An 8,139-nucleotide genomic window follows, 5' to 3' on the forward strand; every position below is an offset into this window, starting at 1 on the left:
GCACAAGGAAACGTGTTTTATTCGTGCAATTCCAAGTAGAGCTCAGCTATTTAAATGTTAAGCTAGAGGGTTGTGTGGGTTTCTTTTTGTCTTTGTCTTTTTTTTTTTTTCTAAAGAAACAAAAATTACCAAGTCTGAGAAAGAAGAGCCTTTTGAGGTTCATCTTTTCAAACGGGACAGGGTTTGAGGAAGCTCAACTCAGCTTTTGAGAATTCTGTCATGACGAACCAGAGTCAGCCCTGCACACCTCCCTCCCGTGGGGGCACCTTGCAGAGTGCACACGCACGTGCATGAAACACACACGCGATGTCCTTGCACCACAATGCGTACCGGACATGGAAACACAGGCTGGGTCTCTGGGGTGTGGAAGGTGACCCAGAGCAGCTCTCCGGGGACCCACCAAGAGCATGTCTTGAAGCAAGCTTTCTTATCCAAACCCCTTCTGACTGTGGACAGGTTATACCTCTGCTTAACTCATGAGGTGAGGCTGGGAGGAAGCTACTTAAGACACAATGAGATTGCCTTTTCCCCAGAAAGGCGGGTCTGTGGAGTTCACGGATCACGTCTGAGAACAGGCCTGGGGAGAGAACTTCTCCCCTGAGGTACAGTTTTGGCGGTGGATTGGTATTTTGTTCTAGAACACAGATGGAAACTGACTTAAACTAAGTCATTTTATTTGTGATTGCTGGCTGCACGCTCTTCTCAAGAGAAGCAAAAGTCCTCTCTTCTCTTTGTTGTCATCAAGTCAGCTGTAGCACGGAGGCCTGGGGATTGGGATCCGAGGGCTGAGGCTTTCATAACCCTGTGATCCCAGCTGAGGAACCGGAGGCAGAGAGAGGACACCCGACTCCCGAGTCGCCCGGTCGGTGGCAGAGCAGGACACAGGTGCCCCTGATTCCTGAGCCTTTCCCTCTTCATCACCAACCACCGCTCTGCCCCCTTCCAGCAGTAAACGGATGTCTAAGTGTTGTTTGTTTTCTTTGGTTTGTTTTGTTCATATAGTTCTAATTTTTCTGTTTTGTGCTTGAATCTCACAAAACATTCTTAGAGTTCTTTGTGATTTGACGCAGGAAATGTCAGTGCGCCCTCAGCACAGTGCTTGGGAGGGAGGCGTCCCCTCCACGGGTCTCCACTCAGAGGTGCTGGGGGCCTTTCTCATCACTCACCGTCACATGGCCCCTCGTGGAGCCAGTCCCTGGAGGGATCTCCCCGCCAGGTGTGCTGATGGCATCCTTGGTCCCAAGCAGGACCTCACAGTGTTTGTCCCCAGGGGAGCTTTGACAAAACAAAATGTAAAAACATCATTGACCAGACTCCCCCCACCCCACCCCGACTCCTCTCCCTCGTTCTCATGGGATCCCTGATTACAGTGATTCTCAAAAGCTGAAATTGTAATGATTGAACAGTTTGAGCCCATCAGAATGTTTCCAGTCAGTGACGGCGTCCAAGCCAGCTGCATCGGACGCTGGCTCCCAATGTTCCTGAGGGCCACACGGTGTCCAGGCCCACCTCTGAGTGCCACAAAGGAGGACAGTGCCCTTTCAGGAGCTTAAAATACAGCTGAGAACTAAATTTATGAACAAAAACATAAATACCAGTATTATGAGCAAAAACCAAGTGATGAATTGGTTAAGGACAGGCCTCTGAGCTGGAAATGAGCCTCCCTCTGGGCCCAGAGTCGCCGGAGAAGATGGGAGCCTTCAGAGGTGAGAAGCACAGGTGGATGAGCGTGGGCATAGCCACTCTGGGCACAGTGATCCCCTGGTACGTGTTATGGATTAGAAAAAGTTTAAAAATACTGATTTATTCTATGGTTTCAATTTTGGAAATTTATTAAGGGCTGCTTTATGGACAAACATGGCCATTCTTGGTGACTCTTCCATTTCAACCTTGGGAGGAATGTGTACTCCGCAGGTGTTGGGCGCCATGTTCTACAAAGTCATTCTATGGTTTAAACTTTCTCCTTACTGATTCATCTTTTTCTGTTGGGTCAGTCAATTTCTACAGGTGGTGCATTAAAGTCCCCCACTCTGATTGTGAGGGGCTTGCTCTTTTATAGTTCTGTCAATTTTGCTTTATATATTTCAAAGCTATATTATTAAGTTCATAAAGACTAAATTATTCTATCTTTCTGTTGGATTGAAGCCTTCATTGTGCGACACGTTTCTCTTTATCTGTGCATTTCTTCTTACCTACAATCTACTCTGTTTGACATTAGTAAACATGACCATACTAACTTTCTTTTGGTTAATGCTTGCGTGGCGTGTCATCTTCCATCCTGTAACTTCCAACTTTTCTGTGCATTACATTTCATGTATATCCCTTTAGGAACTATATAGAAGGATGTATTTTTTGAAATTCAGTCTATCTTTTTGCCTTTTAATTGTTTAATCCATGTACCTTAAATGTAACTAGTGATACAGCTGGGTTTATATCTACTATCTTACTATTTGTTTTCTATTTGACTCACACGCCTGAATTTTCTCCTTCGTTACCTTATTTGAGTTAATGAAGTATTTTTTTCATTCCATTTTTCCCTTTATTGGATTGTTAATTATACATTTTCTAAAATATTACTTCCACAGCTTTGTTAGAAATTGCAATATGCATCCTATACTTATTATAATCGAAAATAAATTAGCACTTTTACTACTTCCTGGGAAATGCAAGGACAAAACATTTAACCCCATTTACTAATCATCTTTTGTATTATTTTCATCATGGATTTTAATCCTACAGATGTTTTAAATGCCACCGAAATTGTAGTTACAGTTTTATACGGTTATATACTTACCCTTCCTCATATACTTTATTCTATTGTGCATGTTTAATGCTTCCAGCTAACAGGATATTCCTATGACTAGAGAATTCCTTTTAGCATTTTAGTGTGAGTCTGCTGGGCATATTATCAGGCCTTTATTTGTCTGAAAATATCCTTATCTTCATTTTTGAGGAATATTTTTACTAAATATAGAATTCTGGGTTCACAGCTATTGTCTTTCAGTGTTTCCATTGTCTTCTGCCTTCCATAGTTTCCACTGAGAAGTCTCCTGTCTCCATCCGTGTTCTTGCTGCTCCTTTTCTCCTCTGGCATCTTAGAGAATTTCTGTCTATCGATCTCAGCAGATTGACGACATGCCTGGGTGAATTCCATTGCATTTGTTATGCCTGGGGTTTATAATGATATTTGAATCTATGGCTTCGTTTCTTTTGTAAGTTTTGCAAAACTCTAGTCTATTTTTTCCAATAATGGTTCTGAACGATTTCTCTCTTCCTTCTTCCCCAATTTACATGTTAAGTCTTTTTACTGTGTTCCATATGTTTCCTATGATTCTTTTTATTTTCCGTTCTTTGTTTTATTTGGCTTTTATCCAGATATTTTCTACTGACCTACTTCCAGATAATTTACTCTCTTCAGCCGTGGCTAATCATCCACTTTGTACAAAATTTCAATCACTGTGTTTTGAATCCTAGAATTTCCATTTGATTCTATTTCCTGGCTTCCACTTCTCTGTGAAGTTTGCCATCTTGTCTATTTTATTGAATTATATTAGTCATAGTTATTTTTTATCTGTATTCAATAACTCCAATATTGAAGTTGTTATCTAGGAGTCTATTTCTATCGCCTGGACTCTTGGTATGATTGGTGTTTTCTGACTGAATGCTGGACATTGTGTTGTGAAATACTGCAAGGACTCTGAAGGGCCTTCAGTTCTGGCAACTAGTTAGAATAAGAGATGATCATCTTGAGTTGTTTTAACATTAGGGTTCAGTCTTTGTGAGATCTGGTCTATTTCCAATTTCTCTTATTCTTTATTTCTACAGGAGTTCTGATTTAAGCCAGAGAATTTACAGGGCCTTGAATTTTATTTTTAGTTTTATACAATGAGACTGCTTTTAAAATCTCTCCTTAGCCGCTCAGCATCTTGGCTACCACTTTCTGCTCACCTCATCTCTGCATGCACAGCTGAGGAGTTAAGGAATGCTTTGAGACACAAACAGATCAGATGTATAAACTCACTACACTGCACATCCCTTCTATCTGACCCAAGTCCTGGCTGCTTCAGAAGCCTTGAACTCACATTTTGTATTCGTAGCCCTAGGGAATTCCAGAAAGCCTCTTAGAGCCTGATTTCTGATCTGCTTCTCAGCCTCTCTGTGATTGTGTAAGAATTAGCAAATGCCTCATGGGGAAGATGGGCTTATAACTTTTTTTTAAAGATTTTATTTATTTTTTATTTGAGAGAGAGAGAGAGAGCGAGCACAAATGGGGTGAGGGGCAGAGGGAGAAGCAGCCTCCCCACTGAGCAGGGAAGCCCAAAGCAGGGCTCCATCCCAGGACCCTGAGATCATGACCTGAGCCGAAGGCAGATGCTTAACTGACTGAGCCACCCGGGCGCCCCAGGGAAGATGGGCTTAGAATACAGAGCTCACACCAGTGAATTGTCCTTCTCTCTGGAATCTTGACCCCTCAAGTTCTTAGTATGTTTCCAATGTACACACTTGTATTTTAAACAGGCTTCCCAGTTGTTTTCAGTGGGATAATAGGTCCACTACCAACAAGCTTACCTCTTCCAGAAGTGGACCTCTGAGAAACACTGACTGTCCTGGGCAGTAAAGAGAGAAAATGAAAGAAAAAGTATTATGGGTAAAGATTTATAAGCCTTGTTTATTTTTATATTTAGAAAAACAGCACAAAATAGTACTCCCTCTTGTAACTTGTGGTCTTTCTGATCTGAAAATAGTGATACTGGCTATCATGAAGAAGCACTTTGAGTTACTTGCCAGAGTTGGGGGGGAGTGGGGATATTCCCTTGAATCGTTCACTGTCCCCCATTCATCACGGACCAGTTTATCTAGGAACTGCCCCCCTAGACTTGGCATCATGCTTCCAGGGTCTTAAGGTTGTATAATTATCAGACTCCCAGCTGGATGTGTTTCAGTGTCTGCTCAGTACGTGTCCCGAAGAAAGAAGGAAAGGCAGACTCCTGCCTTTGTTACTGCGTGCCAACCTAAAGATGTGAAGAAAATTAAAAGAGAGGGACAAAACTAACATGAAAAAGACAGTAAAGAATCTATTCAATTCGACATGCAGGAAATTTGTTGTTAACTAGCAGTAGCCCCTTAGAAGTACGGAAGGAACTCTGAGGAAGCAGGTGAGGAGTTTTGTCTCCTCTTCTGGTACAAATATAAATGGTTCCCCAGGTACATACTCTGATCAAAATGCTATCTCGAGGAATTTTACCCTTATTTAGGTATCTATTTTGAATAGTATGGGCATGGATTCTAAATAAGGACAAAACGATTTGATTGAGAAACCCAAACTACAGAATGAACAACGTGTAGTTTACGATTAGGTAACCTAACCCGTAAGCCTGGAAGAGAAACTCCAGATCATGAACAGGTACAATTATTTGTGATTCTAGTGCCAAGTTGCCATCCCCCCTCCCTGGTTGAGCTCTTAGCCAGCAAGCCTTTCATGCACACAGGCCTTCACCATGAAGGTATCGAGCAGTTTCTTTCTGCAAAGCACCTCGCCGAGGCGGTGTGGACACCAGTCTCACCCTGGTCCTTCAGTTCTTGCGTCCTGTCTTGGTGTTCTGCTTCTGGGGCAGGTGCCCTCAGCATTGCCTGGATGGTGTGATGCTCAGAGGATCCTCAGTCCCTCTGTCGGCAACAAACTAACACTTTAAACCACACAGAGTTCAGGGTATGGCTGATCACTGCTCTCGCTATGTTGGTTTGTGGTCGGTAGTGTCCACATCCACGCAGCGCTGGGCCTGTGGACAGCCAGACATTGAGGTGTGACTCCCTGCAGACGGGCTGGGATGGCTGTAGATGACATGGAGCCCCGTGTGCTCTTCCTGATGCTCCCAGGACACTCTCGGCAAGCATAGTTCCCTCGGGGGTTGCTCCGATGTTTTCCCTCTTCAGCCCCTAAGTGCAGCAAAAACCCACCTTCCTCGCAGGTGCCAGGAGGTAGCTGGTTAACACTGTGTCTCAGACTGGTTCCTCAAGAGGAGGTTCCTGGAGGGCAGCAGCCCATCCCGGGGAACCTGCCAGAGCAAAAGCACGTGGGCTTCGGCCTGCTGTGCTACCCCAGGAGGTGCCTCGGGCTGTCACACCTCTAAAACATAAACCAAGACCAAATGCCGACAGTCGTGTGCGGGAACTTGTGTCCGCGACCTGCCTCTCTCCTCCCTCTGGCTCGGGGGAAGGTGCCTCTGTCCCACAGTCAGCAGCACAGGCCTATGCTGTGCTTAGACGGACACATTTCAATCCTGCGTCTTCCGAGAATCACACATCAGAGGCCAGGAACCCCCCTCTCGCCCCGCAGTGGCCTTGGTGAGAGACTTAAAACTCGGGATAAGCAGAAGGAAAACTTCGAGAGGACATAGCTGTGACGGTCACTCGCAGAGCCCAGACACCGCTCGGATGCCGGGTCTCCCAGCATCTTAACCCAACACCTAGCAGCACACCTTTATTTGTACACACGAGCACCTGCTCTGCAGTTAGACCCACTTTTTTAAAAGGTGCTGCTGTTGTGCACAGGCGTCCCTCGTGTGCCCCATGCCCTGGCTTTTGCACGGGGAGACGTGATGGGGTGTCGCGGTCCCCTTTGTCTCCCTGGCCTGGCAGCTCCGCTCCCCAGCGGACAGAGCCCCACCTGCAGGTGACGGAGCAAACGCTTCACAGCCTGTGCTGGCCCCGGGCCCAACGGGATGGCACTCCTGTCAGCTCCCGAGGACTTCGCTCTCGGCGTTGGGCAGCATCATCGCTTTGATTCCAAGTGTGAGCCTCCCCGCCTCTGGAGCATTTTCTAGAAACAGCCCTGCAGAGATGAATCTGCCTCCAGGTGCGATCGGGAATAAAGACGGGAGGCCCACTATTCCCACGGCACAACCATCGGGAAAATAACCTGGTGGCCTTTCCCTTGTGGAAAAGGTCGTTTCTGCTCTGGTGTGGGCCTAGCTCTCGGTCCGCCTTGGAAAAGGAAGCAGCCCCAGGCAGCCCCCGCTCACCGGCGCACACTCACCCCACAGGGAGCGCACGCATACCCACATGCGCACGATCCGCGTGTGCATGTGCGTGTGTGCACGCGTGAGGCCCCCCGTCCCCACGCCCCCTCCCGGTGCACTCGGGGACTTGAGTCTGAGCTGTTTGCACAGAACCCCCACCGTGTCCCTGCGATGGCACGTCTCAGACTTGTCCACTCAGTTGTACCCCCACGAGGCCAGTGCTCTGGAGTCCGTGGGGCCTGCACCGGGCCACGCTCGCAGACACGCCCAGCTTACCCAGAAACAAGCCCTAGAGCAAGTTCAGCAGACATTTCCTGGAAAATAGCATAGAAGGTATTTTAGGCTTGGCGGGTCATATGGCCCCTCCCGCAGCTCAGCTCCACCAGAGACAATTCATAAACGGGTGCGGCCGTGCCCAACAGAGCTGTCTTTACAAAATAAAGTCAGGTCTGGCCCACGGGCATAGAGGGCCCGCTAGGAGCCGCACCATCCACGAGAAGATCTTCCTGAAGGAAATGTTCTCCGCGGGCGCTACCCGGTGCCGGAACCCTCAGCCGCTCAGGCCCTGAGCACTGGGAACGTGGCCCATGTGACTAAAGAACTAGATTTTACGTTTAAGTTACGTTAACGGCAAATGACCAACGCGGCCGGCGGCTCCCAGGCTGTGCAGCCGCCCTGCGGGAGGCTCCAAGGCTTCCCTTACCGTGTCCCTGGATGCCCGGGGCCACTGTCCCTGCTCCCCTGTATCCGTAATATATCACCCGAAGGCCCAGAGGCGGTTTGTCCCTCGCGACAGACACAGCTGCAGCACGATCTTACGGAAAGAGCGAGAAGTCCCATTTGAGTCTTTAAGAGGCTGAAAGTGGCAAGCCCAAAAAACACTTTTTAAAGAAGACGTTACTTTTTTAAAGTGGCCAAATAGACTTGAAAATTATTTGTTAGAAAATGTTTTCCAGTAAAGATGGCACATGATGTTTCTCAACTCAGAATGCACTTTGCGTGCATCTGAACCCCTGCACTTTACAGAGGCCCCCGGCAGACGGGCCGCAGGCATGTCCGCCCTCCACGCGCACAATGACAGCAGGGAGGACAGGGCCCGGGGCCCCGCGGCCGGACCACC

The sequence above is a fragment of the Callorhinus ursinus genome, unplaced genomic scaffold, assembly GCF_003265705.2.
Source record: "Callorhinus ursinus isolate GAN/ISIS: 27379988/994484 unplaced genomic scaffold, GSC_fseal_2.0 scaffold79, whole genome shotgun sequence".
In the NCBI taxonomy this organism is placed as follows: domain Eukaryota; kingdom Metazoa; phylum Chordata; class Mammalia; order Carnivora; family Otariidae; genus Callorhinus; species Callorhinus ursinus.